The sequence below is a fragment of the Ornithodoros turicata genome, chromosome 3 (genome assembly GCF_037126465.1).
Source record: "Ornithodoros turicata isolate Travis chromosome 3, ASM3712646v1, whole genome shotgun sequence".
Classification (NCBI taxonomy): Eukaryota; Metazoa; Arthropoda; class Arachnida; order Ixodida; family Argasidae; genus Ornithodoros; species Ornithodoros turicata.
Window position 1 is genome coordinate 44,565,799 of NC_088203.1, and position 21,728 is coordinate 44,587,526.

At 46.6% G+C, this 21,728-nt stretch overlaps 2 long non-coding RNA genes across 3 annotated transcripts; both read left to right on the plus strand.

Annotated features, from left to right (window-relative positions):
- Positions 1 to 17,449: 17,449 nt before the first annotated feature.
- On the plus strand, positions 17,450 to 18,409 carry LOC135386974 (uncharacterized). Its single transcript, XR_010420752.1, has 2 exons — positions 17,450 to 17,885; positions 18,233 to 18,409. It is a non-coding gene; the product is annotated as an uncharacterized LOC135386974 (long non-coding RNA).
- Positions 18,410 to 19,931: 1,522 nt separating this feature from the next.
- Positions 19,932 to 20,659, plus strand: LOC135386975 (uncharacterized). Of its 2 annotated transcripts, XR_010420754.1 has the most exons (4): positions 19,932 to 20,018; positions 20,309 to 20,365; positions 20,434 to 20,474; positions 20,574 to 20,659. It is a non-coding gene; the product is annotated as an uncharacterized LOC135386975 (long non-coding RNA). The 2 variants fall into 2 exon arrangements; XR_010420753.1 differs by having other exon boundaries at positions 20,309 to 20,474.
- Positions 20,660 to 21,728: the final 1,069 nt, after the last annotated feature.

Below are 21,728 nucleotides of genomic sequence, written 5' to 3' on the forward strand. Positions count from 1 at the left end.
TTTTTCATAAGGGGAGAGTTTTGCTGACGAGTTACGTGGGCCTCTAGCGATTCACCGCAACGTGTATTGGTTGTATCGCCGTCACCAATAGAAAGTGTCTGGTGGTTGCTTGGCTTTGCAGTTATATTTACGCCAGTTGCAGTTACGTTTACGTGTTGGCCATGTGACAAGAAAGGAAGTGCTTTGCGAAGTGAGACTGTGATATATGGGAAATGCCCCCTTTGTTGCTCGATTTGTTTGCACGAATTACGAAAAGACTGGGTGGTCTAACATTTTGTTTTACTTTGTTTCAACTCGTGTTATTCGTCATCATTACTGTTATTATTCAAAGGAGCTTCGTTCCCTCAGGCGGTTTTGATTTACTCTACATTTATTGTTCTACAGGTGGCTGTATTTCCTTCCAACGAAGGACTTCTTGTTTGCCTAAGATTATGTTTCATGCAAGAATTTATTTATGAGCACGTCCCGTATTCTGTATTCAATGTTAAGCACGTCGTGAATCTGAACATTTAGCATTGCCAACCATCATGCCTACAGAAACTCAACTGCAGCGTATTGTGTAACAGTATTCTGCACATCGTATTTATTTCTGATAACTGTTTGTCGTTTAACAAATTTATTGTTCAACCAGGTTTCCAATACTGTGCGATACATCATAGCCCTAAGACTGAGGGACACACTCTAACGATACCATTTCGCCTGTCTCATCTTATATTACCATCTTATATTACTGTGTTACATAAGCTTGAAGTCGCCAGTTGAGGTAAGTGGAAAGAAGCAAAAAACCCCAGTAGTCACGTAGCATGCCCAATATTTTGAAATTGAAAAAACGACAAGTAATTGGTACTATTTCAAGTAAACTGCTTGTTGGTCTACTGGCGGAAATCTGCTTTCTTTGTGGAAGAACTGTTCCATTTGCCACCGCGACAGAGTCCTCAGCTGTGCAGGCTCCTCCGAGGGTGTGGGCACTCCTGTATGTGCGTCAAGGACGAGGGCATCAGGCTCAAACAGCTAAGATGTCAACATTTCGCTCAAATAGTACAATAACTAAGACCTAACATCTACATATACACATTAGATGCTATACAGGCATTATTTTTATTTTTAACAGAACACAGGATATGTTCTACTTTACACTGTCACACAGCTCATCTAACAACTGTATTGACACCAGTGTTACCAGCAAATAAGGACTGAAGTAGCTGTACAGGCATGCGGGATGCCCATAGCAAGATGTACTCGTTGAACACAGTAGTACACCACTGGCATGATAATGGATGGTAGAGTTATTTTTTTGGTAATGTGAAACAAAGTGCATAGTTGCAGCAGGAACAAAATCTCATGAGGACATAGTGCATCAAGGGTACGTTCCTTTAATTTAGAGGTGACCTGCACAGCACTTGCTGGAGTTGTTAGTAGTAAAAGAATAATACGACTTAGCGAGCAATTTGACACCACCCTCCTCTCTCACCCCCCTGTTACCCCCAATTTTGCAATTTGCACCCCCACCCAATTTTTTTAAAATTTTTTTTCGATTTTTCACTTAAAATCGCTCATACACGCATAAGAATGCGATAATAGAGCGTAGAATATAATTTTCAATTAATAAATTCAATTACTATTCATTCCAACGAGAGAGAGAGAGGAGGAAAATATCAAATTATCGTTAAGTCGTGTTATTCTATAACGAGACACACGAAAAGAAGCGCACATACGCATAAATGCACTTTCTAAACTCATTTAATAATTCAAGTCATTACTATACACATTCAATTCATTAATGTGTCAGTCCAGGTTTGGTAACAGCATCAGCCCATGGGCGCCGCCATTTGCAAAGCGTCACACCAGGCAGGTCGCAAAGCATCACGTCAGGTGGCAGCACCGCTGTCATCATGGGGGCTTCCGTGGAATGCAGAAAGAAACAAAACAAAAAAAGTGCTAACGAGGGGAAAACACGCGCGAAAACAGGCACACACACACAAAATTTTCACCATCGCGAATATGTGCGGGCATGCACCGACGAGTATAGCAACAAGGGTCATTGACAGAATGGCGTACAAGGGAATTGCGAACATGTTTGGGCATGCACGGACAAGAATAATAACAACAAGGGGAAGACTTTCTGCTAATCGCAACAAGGTAAATCGACAAACATACACTACTCCAATACACGCTGACAAGTAATCGCAGTTAGGGGGTAGGTAAACGCGACAACAGAAGAAGAAGTATTAAAACGACAACTCACCGACATCCAAGCATATCTGTGTGCACACACACCGCCCTCCATCTTCTTTACATGACTAAAGAGTTCACCAGCACATCAACGGTCACGATACGAGCGACGCGCCAGACGTCCGCACCCGACGAGAGGCAAACAGAAAACTGAATCTGGCGCCCTCTCCGCGGAGCATACGTCACACGCGCGCGCGCGCGCTCGCAGCGCCACCACGTCTGCCGTCGGACGTTTCGGTTTTGGTCTCGTCGCCCTTCACGTCTCGCGCGCTCGCAGCGCCACCACGTCTGCCGTCGGACGTTTCGGTTTTGGTCTCGTCGCCCTTCACGTCTCGCGCATGCGCTTCGAGCACGGTGGTGGTGGTGGTGGAGGATTCGCTTTCGTTCTGACGCCCATTTCTTTACGTTTTTTATTTGGAAGCGCCGTATAAAGGGAGAGCGCGCTATCCGCGCGTTATCATTCAGACCAATACTTGGAAAACACCATGTGTGGTTTATTCTCCTGCGTTTCTCGCCGTCGCCAGGAAAAGACAAAAAACGAAGAACTTCGCGAATTTATTCGCGGCATCGTGGAGGAAGCTTTTCAAGTCCACCGCCTGGAATGGTTGCAAGCACGTCAAGAAATGTGTCAGGACAAGATGAAGACGCTCGACCGCATCTTAGCGGCGGACAGACTGACGAGAAAAAAGTCCACCTTTAGTCTGGATAATCTGTATTGGGAACGCAGTTCGGACCTCGAGGACGACGACGACGTGTAAATAAAAGAGATGTATTTCTCTACGAGTCTCAGTCTCTTCTTTTTCTTCGCGCAACGTGTGCACACACGTCATGTCTAACCCCGAACCTTTTCGTTTCCGCCATCCTTTTCGTTGTATTTTAAGCGGCCCCTCCATGTGCGGTAAATCCACATTCGTAACGAACGTGTTGAGGAACCTGAACAACGTCGTGGACAAGCCTCCCTCGCAAATATTCTACGTGCAGAAATATGCGTCACCGAGCATGCAGGACGAATTTGGGGACTCCGTAAAATTTACCAAGGAGCTACCTCGCGAGTGGGATACGTCGCGCGCCACGCTCATCATCATCGACGATCATATGACCGACGCCAATTCCTTGAAGGAGGTGACCGATCTTTTCATTCGGGGTTCTCACCACGCCAACGCGTCGATCTTCTTACTCGTACAAAACATCTTTTTCAACAGTAGCCATTTTAGAACTATATCCTACAACGCCAGTTACGTCGTCCTGTGGCGCACCGTGCGCAGCGTGCACCAGATGGAACATTTCGGCCAACAGCTATTCGGTAGAAAAAGATTAGAGTATTTTCTGGATGCATATAAACAAGCGATGTCGTCACCCCACGCTTATTTACGCGTGGATCTTCACAACTATACGCACGAGGACCACAGGTTGCGTAGCAATATTTTTCCGGGAGAACGTCAATATATCTACGCTCCGAAATGAATCTCCGTCCTCATCTCACTTTACTCAAAGTACTTTCCACTTTACCCCCTCCGCGCCGTCGTCACGTCTTCAGACGTTCTTCCTCCTCCGACATGAAACACCTCTCCGAAATTTGTCTCAATGTATTGAACGGAAAAGTGTCGTTGGCTCCAGATACGTTCGCGCGTTTGAAGAAGCACAAACGCTTCTTACGCCGGCTCGCATAAAAAAAGATTCACAAGAATCCGCAACGTTTGAAGCACTATCTGTCTCAGCAGCGAGGGCAGGGCGTTCTTTCGTCGGTGGTTCCTCTCCTCCTTTCTGCCGTGTTGAACCTTTTCGACAATGGCCAAGAGAATTGAAGTGACCAGTTCTATCGGAAATATTCTTTCTTCTAGGGAGAGTGACGACGTCAAAGTGAAACTCATACTGCAGGCACTGTACCGCATACTCAAGCAGTACGGATTCGATCCCTACGACAATAAAAACAAGACGTCCGACGCTACAAATGACTTTGACTATTCGCTCCTCTCTCCAGAGGTTGACGAAGAGGAAGCGGAAAGAGTCGTCTCGGAATTAAAAAAAGTTATTTCCTGGGATAGCGAGGGTTGTGTCTCCGTGTCGGGCAAGCCCATCAGGCACTCCTCCGTTAACGAACTCGTTAATTATTTGTTGCAACGTAAGACGGGGAAGAAACCTTCCTGGTTCCCCAAAGTCTCGAAACTATTGCGCCTGATTTCCCTTCCCAAACCTCGCGAGTCTCAGCAGCAGCAGCAGCAGCAGCAAGCCTCAATTGCGTGGACGACTTATGGAGGGATATGAGAAACCAGAGGGTGGTTTGGGGGGCGTGGACCGCTATAGAAAAGCGCATCACTTGAGCAAAAAGAAGGCTCTTGCCATTCTCAGAAAGCTGGACGCCTACACCCTTCACCATCCGGTGAGAAGAAAGTTTAATAGGAGACGCATCATCGCGCTCAAGATCAACGACGTGTGGCAAATGGACCTCGCCGACTTTTCAAAATACAAGAGATTCAACGGTGGCTACCGCTACATTCTCGTGGCAATCGATTCCCTCTCCCGTTTCCTGCGCACCCTCCCGCTAAAGACGAAACGCCCCGCCGAAATGAAAAAGGCCATGATGCGACTTTTTCGGGGAGGTAACGTACCTACACGCATCTTTTGCGACAGAGGCGGGGAATTCTACAACAAGACCGTCAAGGAGTATCTCTCACGAAAGAAGGTACACATGTATTCTACCTTCTCTCCAGTAATCAAAGCATCGCAGGCAGAACGCGTCATACGCACTTTACGCGACAGAATATTCCGTTATTTTAGAGTAACGGGAAAATACCACTTCGTTTCCGCGCTTCCCAAGATCGTGCGCGACTACAACAACACCAAACACAGGACTTTGGGCATCAGCCCGTCCCAAGTCACACCCGAAAACGAATTGGAGCTTTTCAATAAGATAAATGGGAAGCCCGTCGTACCCTCCGTGAAAAAGAAAAGAAGCAAGTGAACGGTCAGAGCTTCTCCTTGGTTCGCTGGTTCGGTTACGACAAAGAACACGACAGTTGGGTTCCGAGCAGCGACGTGGTCAAGATTGGGAAATGACGTCAGACATCTACGTCCACCTGCTCTCGAACGCCAGCATGGATAAGTTTCCTTCGAATAAACTCAATGCCTTCACGGTAGCTTTCGATACTCGCCTTCAACTCTCGGATCGCTATAAAGTCGGCCTGATGGATCTCAGCATAAGTAACGATTTTTTAAATATCGGATACGAAAAGCAATATGCAAAAATCGAGGTTTCTTTCGAGGACACGGTCGAAGCCGGGAGAACTTTTCGCGTCACCTCGGATCTCGAGAGGGATTTGGGAAAAGCCCTTTCGGAATTTAACGTTTCTTTCGTGTACAATAAATCGCGATACGACTTTGTATTACCCGAAGACGTGAAAGCCGTGGAATTGGACCCTCGGCTCGCACAGGCGCTCGACTCGTTACTGGCATCACGCGAATCAGGTCGTGCGGTGAAGCCTCTTAAAATGAGCGAGCGCGAAGCCACCTCCATCTTATTGGAGCACGCCGCACCCGTCGCTTTCGGCGACGTCACCTTGAATTCGCAAACCACGTCCCTTCGTAACACACTCAACAAGTATTTCCAGACGCACAAGATGGAAGCAACGCTAGAATTCGCGGATAGCGTCTACTCTCTGAGAACACCAAAAGAGTTCAACATTCCAGAACCTTTTTTAAAGCTGCTACAGTTCACACCCGTTGAGGGGCAAGAAGGAACTCTGCGCACCTCGCTCCCTGTAACGCGTCAATTTTCTTTCGTGATCAAGACGAAAATTCCTCGATCATTGCAAGTACATCTACCTCCCGGCTATTATGCTACGCCCCAAGCACTTCTGGATGCGATTAACCAACGCGTTGGTGAACGCGTGCACTTCAGCTTCGATCGAGCCGAACAGAAATGTAAAATTCGGCTTTCCGAGGGAACCTCCACCCTAAGACTTTCCGAGTACCTGGCCGTGCTTTTGGGTTTCGAATCGCGTACCCTGTTCACATGGGAGGAGGAGGAGGAGGATGCCACAAGCTCAGTCGAGGTACTCCTGGAACCTCCATTTCACAACATAATCGTCTACACGGATATCGTAGAACCCACCTACGTGGGGAGCGGAAAAAAACCGATATTAAAAATACTACCCTTTTATTACGAGAAAGACAAGCACGTTGTTACCTACACGTTAGATAACATCCAGTATTTTAACCTGTCTCAATTCGAAATTCCCTCAGTGACGATCGTTCTCGCAGACGAAACGGGAAGACGTTTACCGTTGCGATCTAAAGGTAGAACCAATCTAACGTTGGATTTCAAATATGTACCGTAATTCTTCAAAAATAATCCCGGTGTATACGGGTCCCCTTTTTCAACGCGGTGGCGGTGTGTTGAGCAACATATCCAAATTTATTGTACCCATCTGGCAACAAATAAAACCTATCGCCAAGAAAACGTTGAAGCGCTTGGCGCGAAATTTGCCCGACGGCGAAGGAATATCGCGCGCAGTAAAAAAAACAGCAATTGCGACGGGGAGAGACGTGTTGGATTCCATGCAGGGCTCGGGGAAGAACAATGGGAGGATACGCCGCAAAAGACAACAAAAAGCCACACCTGTCGAAGCACCTGCAGACATCTTTGGTTCTTTTTGAGCGAGAGGGTCACATATCCACTTCGCTCCCGTCATAACGTCAACGAAAGGAAAAATACAGACTCAACGGTCACCGCATTGTCTTACGAGTGACGTGATGATATTCGACCCCCCTTCTGTTCAATACGGAGTGGAAGATACTTCGTACCAACTTTTTTATCCGGTCAACGGAGTAAATAATTCCGTGATCGAGTTTTGTATTCAAAATTTACAAAGGGCACACTTGGATCTCTACGGTAGCTTTGTGTCTTTGACCGCGCGCATTGTTCGCAACGACGGGGAAGAAATGGACGAGAAAGATGTCGTTTTCCCAATAAACCATCTGTTGAGCGGCATGTTTAAGACGGTCACCATTTATGCGAACAACAAGCTCGTCAGTTCCAACGAGTTGTACGCCTACAGGAGTATTTTGGACGTCGTGCTACATTCCACGCCTATGGCTCAAGAAACAGTGCACGCGGCTGGGCTCTATGTCGAGGACGACGAACATTTAAAGAACGATTACGATGTCTCGTCTCGCGGTCCGAAACAACGTTACGAAGCGACGAAGGGTGGAAAATACTTTAACCTGGTCGGTCAGATCAATACCGACCTGTTCCAACAGCCGCGACTGATGCTACCTGCCGTCGAAATTCGCATGATTTTCCTGTTAAACAACGACGAATTTAAACTCATGTCGGCGCCCAACGACAAGAAGACGTACAATTACGAGGTGGACATCAAAGAGATGACGTTACACTTGAAAAAGGTGACGCTGGCACCTTCCCTCTTTTTGGAATACGAGCGGCGCCTTCAGAGCACACCTGCTATCTACGTCTTACGCGGATTGGAAACCAAAGTGCGGAGTTTGAGTGCCGGGAGCTTGGACGCTCACTTTGAAAACGTTTATCCCGAAAGGGTGCCTTCCAAATTATGCGTCGTCCTGCTCGCCACGTCCGACTTTCTCGGAGACATCCAGTCGAACCCCTACAAATTCCGCCATTACGACCTGTCTCATTCGATGCTCTCCGTGGACGGTCAGCAAGTGCGAGCCGAGTACGACTTTAAGAACGACCTCGTCAAAATTCCATACTTTAACTTCTTGCAAGAACTGGGAGAGAAACATTTCAAGTATAGCTACGACCGATTTAAAACGAACGGGTTCCTTCTCTACTTCAACTTGGACGTGGACAAGTGTTCTTCTCCTTCGCATTTGAACGAGTGGCGAAAAGGAAACGTTCGCCTGCAATTACGTTTCGCTAAAGCCCTTCCACACGCGGTCACCGTCCTCTTGATTTCCGAGTGTCCCAAGCTCATGTGCGTCGACAAGGACCGCACGGTCACCTTCCCATAGAACAAATGTACGAGAGCGACATCTTGGAACTCGTGTCCCTGAACCCCCTCGCTTCCTCCATGCTGAGAGGCATTTGCGCTTCCGACGAAGCCTTCGTTTTACGCAAGCCCGGCTATTTAATCATCAATACCGAAGAGCGAAGAAATCGCGGGCAGCACTGGGTGCTTTACATGAAAAACTACGACGGGTCTGCAGTGTTTTTCGACAGCTACGGACTTCCCCCCATCGAAGCAAACCTTCGAAGGACTTTACTAGTGGACGAGTATAACGACCAGTGTATTCAATCACCCTTTTCGCCTTACTGCGGGCTTTCTTGTATCTACGTAGCCACACGCATGTCGAAACGCTACAGCTTGAAAAATTGTGTATCCATATTTTCCTGTAACCTCGAAGAGAATGACGAAACAATAAAACGTCTCCTCGTGAGCGAACTCGTTTCGTAAAATAGTCTATTTATTTATTTATTCACGACATACACAAGACCCTTGCGAGACGATCTTCCAACGTGCTGACCCGACGCTCGCCGTCGTCGCTGGTCTGCACCGTGACGTCGAGGGATGTGTGGAGAAGCCAGTAGCGACGGACGATAGGTCGGTTGAAACCCACGTTGATGAGACACGGGTCAATTGACAGTCCTCGTTTATACTTTTCCAACAGCTCGAGCTTGTAATCTACGAATCGCTTCATTTTCTTTGTAATCCTCCCACTGGTGCTGAACAGACGTAAGGGTATCGTCTTGAGAATCGAGCGAAAGTCACCCTCGCAGCCATCACCGTGAATATAATCGCGTAATCGTAGCAAGTCCCGATACATTCGCATTTGCACAAAGGTTGCAAACCGCTGCTCGGGCGTCATGACTGAGACATGAATGAGAGTAGACAACCGTTTTTTTTTTATTTATCGTGAGAGGTTACATGAGAGAGAGAGAGAGAGAGAGAGAGAGAGAGAGTTAGCCTCCAGCTTTGGTTTCGTAGCCGGGAAGACAGCCCAAATACGGGCGAAGGCTCGAGTCTAACCAATGGCTGGGGTTTCTCGACCAAAGTCCACCGCAACGACAGGTTCTCAGCTGATCACCAATCCGCAAAAAGAACGTCTTCGGAGGAGGCTTGAAGGTTAGGACCAAGGGCAGATCTCCCGTCAGTAGCCATTCGTAATCTGCACGAAAGGAGTGTAAGAAGCACGTATTTAAAAAAAAAAAAAAAAAAACAGATACACGCACAGTCTTCTTCAGTCATAGAGTGACACTGATGATCCATCTCCTCCATCTTCTTCTTCTTCTTGTTCTTGTTGCTTTACGAGACGAATTCCTTTACAATGCACGTCGAACGGTACCGTCCGACAGCCGAGAAACGGTCGAATCAATCGGTCCGTCCAATGCTTTTGCTCTGAAAAAACGTGACTGGTTATAGAACGCATTAAAAAAAAATAACGAGGAAGCGTACCTTTGGACCACAAACCACCGCAGTTGGTGCAGAAGAAGCGTGTGCTGCCAATCTCCCGAAACACGTGAGGTGGGAAGAAACCGACTTCACGAGCCGCAAAGTTGTTGAAAACTGAAAACGAAACACTTCAAACAAACTTTTTTCTCAAAACGGGCATCACTTACGAGGATCTTCCAAGCTGAGCATGGTTTTCTATACGATTGCTCAAACTGTCGCTACTGCTTCGAAATTTATACTAACGTTTATTCCCTCACTCTCTGTATCGTCCTTGAACGTGTTGGGACATGTTTGGAAACAGCGGTCAGAACCATCATTTGGAAGCAACGATAACAACTGTTTTATTAACATTTGAGTTTGCGCGCGCGCGTCATATTGAACGAGAAAATGGCGGTTTCCCGTAAGCGATACTATTACGCCGGATGCATGCGAGCGTGAGAAAGCACGGTTATAAAATGGACCGTTCCTCTTGCCACCTCATCTTCTATTCCCTGCCTATCACCAACCAACCAACCAACCGACCAAGCGATATGGCTGGTCGTTTCCAATCCATCTTCGACCTCCTTGTCCACATCCGTCCCCTCTTTGGTAAGTCTGTTCCACATTGTATAGCGTCTTGTTTATTTATTTATTTATTTATTTATTTTATTTCATGCATTTCTGTAGGGTTTACAGTAATCGCAGTGGTAGAAGCGTTCTTCCAACTGATACCGGCGACGGGGTGCGACGTCCCACGCATGGACGTGGAGGCCTTCTTTCAGTGCTTCACGTTCAGTGAGGACGTTGAAATTCAGGACGCAACGGTGGCAGGTTTCATGGGCTACTACGTGACTGAGTGGACGCAGATTGCTATGCGTCGGGGACTGGACGGAGAGCTATTTTTTAGACTCCCCCGAAACTTAGAGGGAGAGCTCTGTCTTGAAGGTAATCTTCCCCTAAGTTTTGAGGCCGCAGAGCGCCTCCTCCGGTCCCTCACCACTCAGTGGAACCAAGTGAGCAGTGCGGGATGGAGAGACATCCTCGAACGGTGGATGCGAACGCAAATCCCGTAAGTTTTCCGAGAGACCTTTCTTGTTCGATGTTTCATTCTTTTTGTTTATTTCTATAGGCACGACCCTTGGATCCTCGATGAACATGACGAGGAGGAGGAGGAGGAGCAAGGAGGAGACGTCGACGAGGTCGAATAACTGTATATACCGAATAAAAATTTTCCCTGTCTTCATTCTCTCTCTCTCTCGCGCGCGCTAGCTAATCGTTCGTGAGAACCCTGCTCAATAGAGGAATACGAAACCGTGCAACCTGAGCATGACAAGTGAATATGTGGGAGCAACCTACAACATGCACTCAGTCAGTCAACCAGTTAGTCTTCCTTCGAAACGTCCATCCGAAATTCGCGATGAGGCGTTTTGAAAGTGTGACGCACTTGTTGCGGGACATGGAGCCGTCGAGTGGTGAGTGCTCATCATCATAGAAAGTGTTATTTATTTATTTATTTATTTAACATTTGCATAGGGTACACCATCCTGGGTATCGTGTCGCTGTTTTTTCGACTGATGGATTACAACGACGTCCCCAGGGTGGTCTTCGAGGACTTTTTAGAGTTCCTCGTTTTCCCCCTGGACGACGTCGTTGAGGAGGCCCTCAACACCATCCTCCTCGCCTATTACAGGGTGGAATGGGAGGGCAGGGGTCTACATCGCCACCCTTTATACCAGAACCTTGTGTCAGTGCCCAGGAGCCTGGTGGATGACCTCACCGACCTCGATGTCGATGAGGGCATCCCCCTATCCACTGGAATGATCGGGGAGATTATGCACTCACTGATCTTCCAGTGGAATACCTGCGTGCACAGGCGAAGCGGACCCCAATTCGTAATCCAGTAAGCTCTTTATTATTTTATTTTTGACAAGATAATCACTCTCGTGATTCTATATTAGCAGGTTGATAGTGCACGACCCGGAGGATGATGCGGAGGACGTAGGGCGAGGACGCTAGGTTAGGATACTCGTTAAAGAAAAGTTGTCTTCCTAACGGTGCTTTTGATTTCATCCTAGACCCTCCCTTCTTTTTTTTTTTTTTTTTTTGCACGTGGTAACGTGCTTCGAAACAACGGTTACAACAAACACAAGCAACGTGATGAAAACAGGAGGCTGGACACGAACCCACATCTTCTGTGTTCCAGCCTGAGAACATCAATTGCCATCATGTACAAGCAACGAGCTTCGAAACGATGGTTACGGTGACAACAACAACAACAGCAACAAAAATCAAGGAGCATCGAAACGACGGTTACGACAGAAAAAAAAAAAAGGTGGAGCTTGGAACGCAAGTGTCGATTTCACTCCGGTAAGACTGAGAGGGGGAGAGAAAGAGGAGAGCGGTGTCAACTATAAAAAGACAGTCTTCGCAGGAATTATTGCAAGCCCGCAAGGGCCATCCCTCAACGACGTGGACCGTTTCGTGGAAAACAAACATGTAAGTCGAATGTGTTTGATGATTGCTCTGTTTGTTCTAAATTGTGTACTTTTAGGGGATGATAGTCGCTGACACAATCTTTCATCACGCACAAGTTCTACAGGGGCACCGTTAACTGTGTCCATCCTTTCCCCAACAACCACAACATCAACAGAAACAACTACTACCTCAAGTGTTTCTTATCAAGAAGGAAGAGTGAGTATTATTTTTTTTTGTTTTCTTTAGAGGGGGAATCTCGTATTGATTGTGCTTGGTCGCAGTGCCACGCTGTCTCGTATGCCAGTACGACCCCATCGACGCCATGCTCGTGGCCGTAGAAAGAGAACACGAGGATAGAATAGAGAATCTCGGTAACAGCCCGATAGTCATTTCAGATGATAATGATGATGATGATGATGATGATGACGACGAAACACTTATCAGTCCGTCTTTTGTAATGAATCAAACAGATGATGAAAACGACGACGACGACGACGACGACGACGAGCCCCTAGATGGGCACGACAATGCAGACGAACTACTCATGTGGGAAGGGGATCAGTCGTATGCAGATTTCATTCCTCTGTCTGGGTGGGTGGGAGTTGAAACACCAGATGCAAGCCCAGAATTTCAAGAATGGGAAGATGTCCCCGTGGAGGGTCGCAGAATCGTAGAATTACGAGAACACGTCGTAGAGAATCATCCCTCCGTCACGGAGAGACGATTCCTTCCTTTTTTTGTCACAGATGAGGCATTTGACGGAACGGCTACTAGGTACACGCTTCTCTGTTCCCCGCACGACGACAACGTTGACGATTTGCGACTCTATCTACCGAGCATAGCTCCTGTAATCATGCGCGTCCTGGAAGCTTATCCCATGCCTTTCAAATTTTGTCTGTGCTCGAAGGCGCTCATGGTTAAGGACGGAGCCGACGGGATAACTTCGCACCTCCTTCACGTAAATCTTCACATGAGAGTGGTTTATAACCGTCAAGAAATCGAAGGCGCGTTAAATGCTGCCATCGCAGAGTCCTCGCAGCGCGTCGAAAACTATTCGAGAGAAGGGTCGGGCTTCACTTCCAGAGACGTTCAATGTGTCGACCTAAAAATAATACGTTTGAAACCGAAGCGGATTGGGTGCACTATCGAACTTTCCGCGTCCTTAAAGAAAAAAAGAAGGATCCTGACAAACGTCAAGCTACCGTGGAACCACGAAAATGAGTGTTTCAAGTATAGCGTGCTGGCGCTCTTACATCCGCTAAAAAATAACCCCAACGATTTTGTCAGATACAGAAAATACACGGATCCTACGAATCCGGAGACGCGCGTAACGTACTGGCCGCCCTGCTTCCCAGTCACTTACGAAGACATTTCCCTGTGGGAGAGAAAAAACAAAATCCCCGTGTACATCTACGTGTTCGACGAGCAAACGTCGACGGTGAGCACGGGGAGGGTTCCCTCTATGCTGTATACGGATAAAGTACATTTGCTCGAGGTTAGGGGTCATTTCTATGGAATCAGAAAATTTAGCACTTTCATGGGACGAAGTGACTATTTTTATTGCGAGAAATGCACCAAGGGGCATCTAACGAGAGAGGCGTTGGAGCGCCACGAACGCCTATGCCGGGACGTAAATGAAACGATTTTGGAAATGCCAAAAGCGGGAGAAAGCGTCTCCTTCAACAAGATACAGTACATGCATCCCTACCCGTATTTCGCGGTACTGGACACGGAAAGCGTTTTGGAAAAGGACGCGCTCGTTAAGGACGCAGTGAGTGTGCACAGGATGAGCTCGTACTGCATCGTTCTAGTAAGAAGTTGCGATGGAAAAATAATGGACGCAGATGGGTATTTGGGACCTAACGCGTCAGAAAAGTGCTTGCTCGCGCTCAAGGGATTTAGCGAACAAATCGATAGGTTGAACCGCCTCCCCTCTCCGTTGGTCATGAGTCCGGAAGACCACCTTTGTCACCAATGCGCAACACACTGTAAATATTGTGGGGTAGAATTTAACCGTCAGACGCGGAAGGTCTCGCATCACCACCACACCCGTTTCGTAGAACCCGGATCCTCGAATTTTGTCGCGACGCTGTGTGATACGTGTAACCTTACGTGTCGTAACACCAAAGAACTCGTCGTGTTACTGCACAACCTGCAATACGATTTGAGCTCCCTTCTCCGCCACATGCACGTTCTAAATCTGGGTGAACCGTGGATCTTAGCTTCGAGTTCGGAAAAGATAAGAGGGTTCAACATTGGGGATCTCCATTTCCGCGATACTACACAGTTTTTCAACCTCTCCTTGTCGAACCTGGTGGAAACGCTACTTACCAGCGGTGGCGAAAGCGCCTTCCTTTGTACGCGCCAAATGTTTGATGACCGTTTCCGCTGTCTCCTAAGGAAAGGCGTTTATCCGTACACCTTCGTCGACAGTCTCGAAGCGTACGATTTGCCCGCGCTACCGCCAAAGGAAGCTTTCAAAAATGACCTGAACGATGCAGATATCTCGGACGAGGACTATCAGTACGCCCGTGATATTTTTGAATATTTTGAATGTAGCAACCTTGGCGATTACACGCGTCTCTACGTCACGCTCGACACCTGTCAGCTCTGCGACGTCGTGCTGTATTTCAGGAAGATTACGCTAGAGACGGATGGGATAGATATCTTACGCACCGTATCCCTCGCCAGTTACGCGTGGAGCAGCGCACTGAAGCTCACCAAAGTCAAACTCGAGCTCATGAGCGATCGTGAAATGTACGAAACGATCGAAAAGGGAATCAGGGGAGGCATTTGTAACAGCTTCCACAGATATTGTCGGGCTAATCACGAGGGATGCGACGATTACGACCCTCAACAAGAGAAAAAATTTATTCAGTACTTAGATGTAAACAGTTTGTACGCTTATGCCATGACTTTCCATCTTCCGACAGGTGGTTTTGAGTGGGTCGATCCTTCCAGCTGGGGCGATATCGATTTTCTCAAAATTCCTCACGATTCAGAAGTGGGATACGTGTACGTGGTAGACCTGTCCTATCCCGAAGAACTGCACGCGCTCACGATGGACTTCCCTCTGGCACCCGAACACAGAACCGTGGACGAGGGTCAACTATCCCCCTACCAAAGGAACTTGAAGGAGGCATTGGCACTGAACGCGCCACCCACGAGGAAATTGTTACTGACATGTTACGACAAAGAAAGTTACGTCGTGCACTATTATCTGCTCGCTCTCTACGTGAGGTTTGGCATGAAAATAAAACACATTCACGCCATCCTCTCGTTCCGCCAAGACAATTTTTTGTCCGCCTTCGTGCATAGAAACCTCGCATTGAGGAATGCCTCAACCACGAAATTCGAGCGTTTACTGTATAAGACCATAACAAATAGCACGTTCGGGAAAACGATTCAAAATGTGAGACGCATGAAGAGGTACACCATAGCCTACGACAAAGAAAGCGCGCTCAGAAAAGCTAGTTCCGTCGACTTCCAGCATTTCCACATCCTGAGTGACAAGTGCATCTTGTACGAGATGAAACAGCGTCGTATCAAATGCACGCACCCCCTTTACGTGGGCTTTGCCATTTTAGAGATATCCAAAGTCCGAATGTACAGCTTCATTTACGAGTCGCTCTTTTCTCGCTTAACCTGTCCAGTGCAGTTGATCTATGGAGATACGGACAGTATAATTTTTGCTCTCACGTGCGAGAGCCTCGTAGAGCAGCTGATGAAAATTCAGCACGAGCTAGATCTCTCCTCCTATCCACCGGACCATCCACTTTTCAACGCCGAGCACGCGAACCAGATGGGGTACTTCAAAGACGAAACGGGAGGAGGAGTTATTCAGGAAGACGTAGCCATCCGAGCCAAAATGTACAGCATTCTCTTGGCCGGAACACACAAACAGATTGCGAGAGCGAAAGGAGTTAAGAAAGACGTGGTGAGGAGGCACTTATTGCACGAAGTGTACCGAGATTCTCTAATCAATGAAAGGACAGTCTCTCAGAAGCAGTGCACCATCCAGAGCATAAAGCAAACAATGTACACCATTTCGAGAGTCAAGAAGAGCTTGGTCCCCTACGATGACAAGCTCTATCTGGTCGACGCCGTACGTTCCTTTCCTTACGGCAGCTGCGAATACGAGGGTAATTTCCGCTCTGTGTGTCTCAATGCATTGTAACAAAACACTCTCGTTTTTTGCAGCACCGGAAAACCCGGAAGAGAGCCCTCGAACGTCATCGGGGATTGAGTAATACAACAAAGGACCAAGTCTGTGCACGCGTTGTCATAATAATCGAGAGAGTCTAAAAAATAATAAAATTGTAGCTCAGAAATGTAGCTTCTGTCTTTCGCGCGCGCGCGAACGCAGGAAGAGGAGGTGGTTGGTCATCGTGCTAGCACGATGGTGAAATTGACGTATAAACGACTGTCTATTGCACCATCACTCTAGCCCGGTAGTCAAGCGTAAAGTCGACACTGCGATAAAAAGACGAAGACAGGAGGAGCACGGGTCATCGTGGCAGTGTGGTGGCGGAATGGATGTATAAAAAGAATGACCATTACGACATCGTGCTGGTTCAGTGACCCGCGCAATGACGTCGCTGCGATGAAGATTACCCGTACCTTTTTTGGCCTGTCCGATCTTCTCGTAATGTTCTGTTCGTGTGGATCGAGCAAGTCAGGGAGAGTGCGAGCATCTATCGACGTGCTCAAGGGAAGAGTATATGTTTGGATTCAATAAGGATGTTTCCATGAAAAAAACAACAGAGTCTCGTCAAAGTTATTCAGACTGTTTAATGCGTTCCATTTCGATGACTAAACGGTATTTCAATAAATCAGTGACAAAATTGACAATGTAGACTGCTTGCAGATGATGTTGGTTCCGCAGTGAATACTTAATATGAGCAACGGCGCGAGCGAGGAGGTCCACGATGTCTGCAGACACGTAGTTGAATTCGGTGTTCGTCGACTTCAAAAATTCACTGATCACTCCGAAGGGTCCATCCAGAACGCTTATAGAGACGTTCTTGTAACGGGCGTATATCCGACGCACCATTTCCTGTAGGGGGCCTGGGGATATCTTTCCTATATTGCCAAAAGCCACCATGTCTATGACGTAGCGAAAAGCAGAGATGACAAGCTCGTTTCGGGGACTCTCCTTGCTGAAACAGTCATTCTCCAGCTCTTCCCAAGAAGCGTGGATACGAGGACAAGTTTGCAAAGCGTGGTAACTGAACATTTCCAAGTATTGGTCTGAATGATAACACGCGGGTAGCGCGCTCTCCCTTTATACGGCGCTTCCAAATAAAAAAACGTAAAGAAATGGGCGTCAGAACGAAAGCGAATCCTCCACCACCACCACCACCGTGCTCGAAGCGCATGCGCGAGACGTGAAGGGCGACGAGACCAAAACCGAAACGTCCGACGGCAGACGTGGTGGCGCTGCGAGCGCGCGAGACGTGAAGGGCGACGAAACCAAAACCGAAACGTCCGACGGCAGACGTGGTGGCGCTGCGAGCGCGCGAGACGTGAAGGGCGACGAGACCAAAACCGAAACATCCGACGGCAGACGTGGTTGCGCTGCGAGCGCGCGCACGCGTGTGTGACGTATGCTCCGCGGAGAGGGCGCCAGATTCAGTTTTCTGTTTGCCTCTCGTCGGGTGCGGACGTCTGGCGCGTCGCTCGTATCGTGACCGTTGATGTGCTGGTGAACTCTTTAGTCATGTAAAGAAGATGGAGGGCGGTGTGTGTGCACACAGATATGCTTGGATGTCGGTGAGTTGTCGTTTTAATACTTCTTCTTCTGTTGTCGCGTTTACCTACCCCCTAACTGCGATTACTTGTCAGCGTGTATTGGAGTAGTGTATGTTTGTCGATTTACCTTGTTGCGATTAGCAGAAAGTCTTCCCCTTGTTGTTATTATTCATGTCCGTGCATGCCCAAACATGTTCGCAATTCCCTTGTACGCCATTCTGTCAATGACCCTTGTTGCTATACTCGTCGGTGCATGCCCGCACATATTCGCGATGGTGAAAATTTTGTGTGTGTGTGCCTGTTTTCGCGCGTGTTTTCCCCTCGTTAGCACTTTTTTTTGTTTTGTTTCTTTCTGCATTCCACGGAAGTCCCCATGATGACAGCGGTGCTGCCACCTGACGTGATGCTTTCCGACCTGCCTGGTGTGACGCTTTGCAAATGGCGGCGCCCATGGGCTGATGCTGTTACCGAACCTGGACTGACACATTAATGAATTGAATGTGTATAGTAATGACTTGAATTATTAAATGAGTTTAGAAAGTGCATTTATGCGTATGTGCGCTTCTTTTCGTGTGTCTCGTTATAGAATAACACGACTTAACGATAATTTGATATTTTCCTCCTCTCTCTCTCTCGTTGGAATGAATAGTAATTGAATTTATTAATTGAAAATTATATTCTACGCTCTATTATCGCATTCTTATGCGTGTATGAGCGATTTTAAGCTAAAAATCGAAAAAATTTAAAAAAAAATTGGGTGGGGGTGCAAATTGCAAAATTGGGGGTAACAGGGGGGGTGAGAGAGGAAGGAGGTGTCAAATTGCTCGCTAAGTCGTATTATTCTTTTACTACTGTTGTTCTGGCATGTTACCCTGATGAAAGACTTCAGCTGCCATACACATGGGCTGCGCTGATTTGAGAGAGGAAAATAACACAGTATACAACTCCAGTTCCGGTGAATGCAAATGATGTAATCTAACTGAGCAATGATTATAAGATCAGAAGTGTAAACAAGAAAATGTCCCCCTCAATATCATATTTCTGCACATGATAAAGCAAACTGTAAATAAAGTAACAAAAAGGTAAAAAAAATGGAAGTAAGGAATTTGGAAATAGGGTGCACAGCATTCGTCTGCTCTGAATAGTGGGTTGCAATGATCATGCTGTCTCACCGAAGGCTCCGCTGAGGAAGTCACCTGTAAACATAAAAGCAGATGAGTGAAGAGAAAAGAACGGATACGTATGTTCAACATATTACATAAATATTCTGTTGAAGTATGGTTTCTAAGATCATGCTAAACGAAGTGTACTTTTATCAACTGTGCACTACATTACCCGTATTCACCAACTTACTTAAACCATTGGTTTAGTGACGTCGGGTTTAAATCGATCACGTGACACTTTCGTTCTTCAATCCTGGATCACCACCCCATGCTCTACAACCTGCTTCTGTGAAGCCAATGGTACCGCACATAGCGGGCTTCCTGCACGGCGCATGCGCATTTCGCCAGAGTCTGCCAGAAGCGATGGAGGCCGGTAGGCCTAATCCTCGGTTCACGAAGAATTTTTCATCAACTCTTGGGTAAGTTTTGATTGATATAGTTACTAGAAGCGCCCAGGAGGTGGATTTTATCGCAATGGGACGAATATTCGATTCAAATATTCCATTTCGACCATCCACCCAAGCTACTTAAACCGGTGGTTTAAGACCCATGTATTTGAATGGGACGTATTTTAAACTAGGGGAGAGGCTAGTTTAACGTCGGCCTAAGTACGTTGCAACTGTGAACGTGTGCTGAAAAAACTATTGTAGAGTGGTTGTGGTAGCTGAGGTTTCACTAACTCGAAATCTAACTGGTAAAAATTAAGCAGAATCGTTTTAAATGCACGGTTAATAAACGAAAACGGCGTAACGCTTGACCGGGGGTACGAAATGCGGCTGTTGTTTTTCGAAGGCGCTATCGCGAACTTTTGCATGACAAAGGTAAAAAGCGTCGTCAAAGTGAGTGACATCGACATGTGCCACTGGACAAAATCCAGATACCAATCCAATGGACTGATAGAGCGTGCGGATGGGCGAACGTCAATGTGCATCATCAAAAACAAAGCATAGTGCTGGCGCTTATTATGATGTCATCTCCTGTGATGCACACTGTAAGCACCCCGTCATTGTACAGTAAGAGCAATAACGTGCTAGATGGTTGTTGCGAGCCCCGATGGAGAAATTGAGGGGCGTTATCCACTCGCATGTTTATTAACCGTCCCAGTATCTATCATCTCTTTGCAGCGTGTCTTATCCCCAGAGACCTTTAATCGTGCAATAGGACTGATCATAAAGTGCAATAGCGTCTTGCGGCTGTTGTGTGGATACTATCTAGGCATGGAAATATGCATGTTGTTGCACTACACTGAACACGGAATTTGAGCAGATTTTGCTTTCCCAGGTTATGAAAATACCGGAGCAAAACCGAACGAGGTCCCCATTTTCCCTGGATTCACATGTAATAATAATAATGTAATGTAATAATTCACATAGATGAAACTGAAATGTGTGTTTTACTTATTTCAGCATGCCACAGCAGAGGAAACCAATGAAAAACAGTTCTTCAGGTATTGTGTTACTACTGCTACATTGGAAAACGTTAAAAAAAACAGCTGCTTACTTCTATTTTGATGTATTGTATGGTAACAGTAGATCTGCTTTTGTAGGGCTGTTTCTGCAAAAGACAGTGCTAAAGGAGGCTGGAGACCTTTTGGATGCATCATTACTTTTTTAGGTTAACTATTGCAGGTACAGAACCATAACCAATCAATGACAGTTTTTGTGCATTGTATAAGCACAGATATTCTGGAGATCATTGCTTAAAAAATCTCTGTTGTGGACTCATTTGTCACAACAACTTTGTATTCGTGAGATTTTTGTTTATATTCAGACAATAAAGGCTATTACGTAGTTCCACAAGGATGACTTTTTTTATAGAGGCATGCACTCTCGATACCCTGCTCAATTAGATGGTGAGGTCACGTGAAAACATAAGTAAGCAATGGTGCACAAGGAGAAAACTCCTTGCTACATTCCACATGCTGACTCCACGAATATGTCTGAGGTGTACTGCAAAAGAGCTGAATTGCATAGGAATCAAGGGCAATGTGTACAGAAACTTTAAGCTCTTTTGCTCATTATTGCATTGCACTGGAAGTTGAAAATTAGATCAACTGCAATTACTGCATATAACACCTTCCAGATAGATTTAACAAAACGTAGGGTACAGACTTATCAATAGATGGTATTGACAATTATAATAGTAGCCAGCTGGTACACACAACATCAAAATGGAAATGTGGTTCTGTCATAACTGTAGCATGAGTGCATGGAAATATTGTACATGGCCACGTGACTGTTGTCAACTATTTAAAAGAAAGTTAGCTTCTGTTAGCATGGGTACAGATTTGTCCTGCCAGTGCAGCTGTTTGTATATACACTGAGCACACGAGAACGTGAAAGAGCACGGTCCCATGTTAACAGTAGCTATCGTTCTTTTACGTTATAGACAGCTGCCGTAATGCTGCGTAGTTAATTTCTGTGTGCACGTGTTCAGTGTGGATATTGATGACAGTAGTAAAGCAGGGTAAACATGCACCCATGTTACACTATCTCTCCTTTTATAATGAAAAAATGGCTAGGAAGCAAGCGAGCTGGTGAAGATGATGCATAATGTAAAAAACTCCGAGACTAGGGAACACGAAGGGACAGACACAACACGAAGTCTGTTGTGTCTCTCTCTTTGTGTTCCCTAGTCTCGGGGTTTTTACATTATGCATCTCCTTTTATGTTGTTGATAGCTGTCATATGGCCACAGAGTT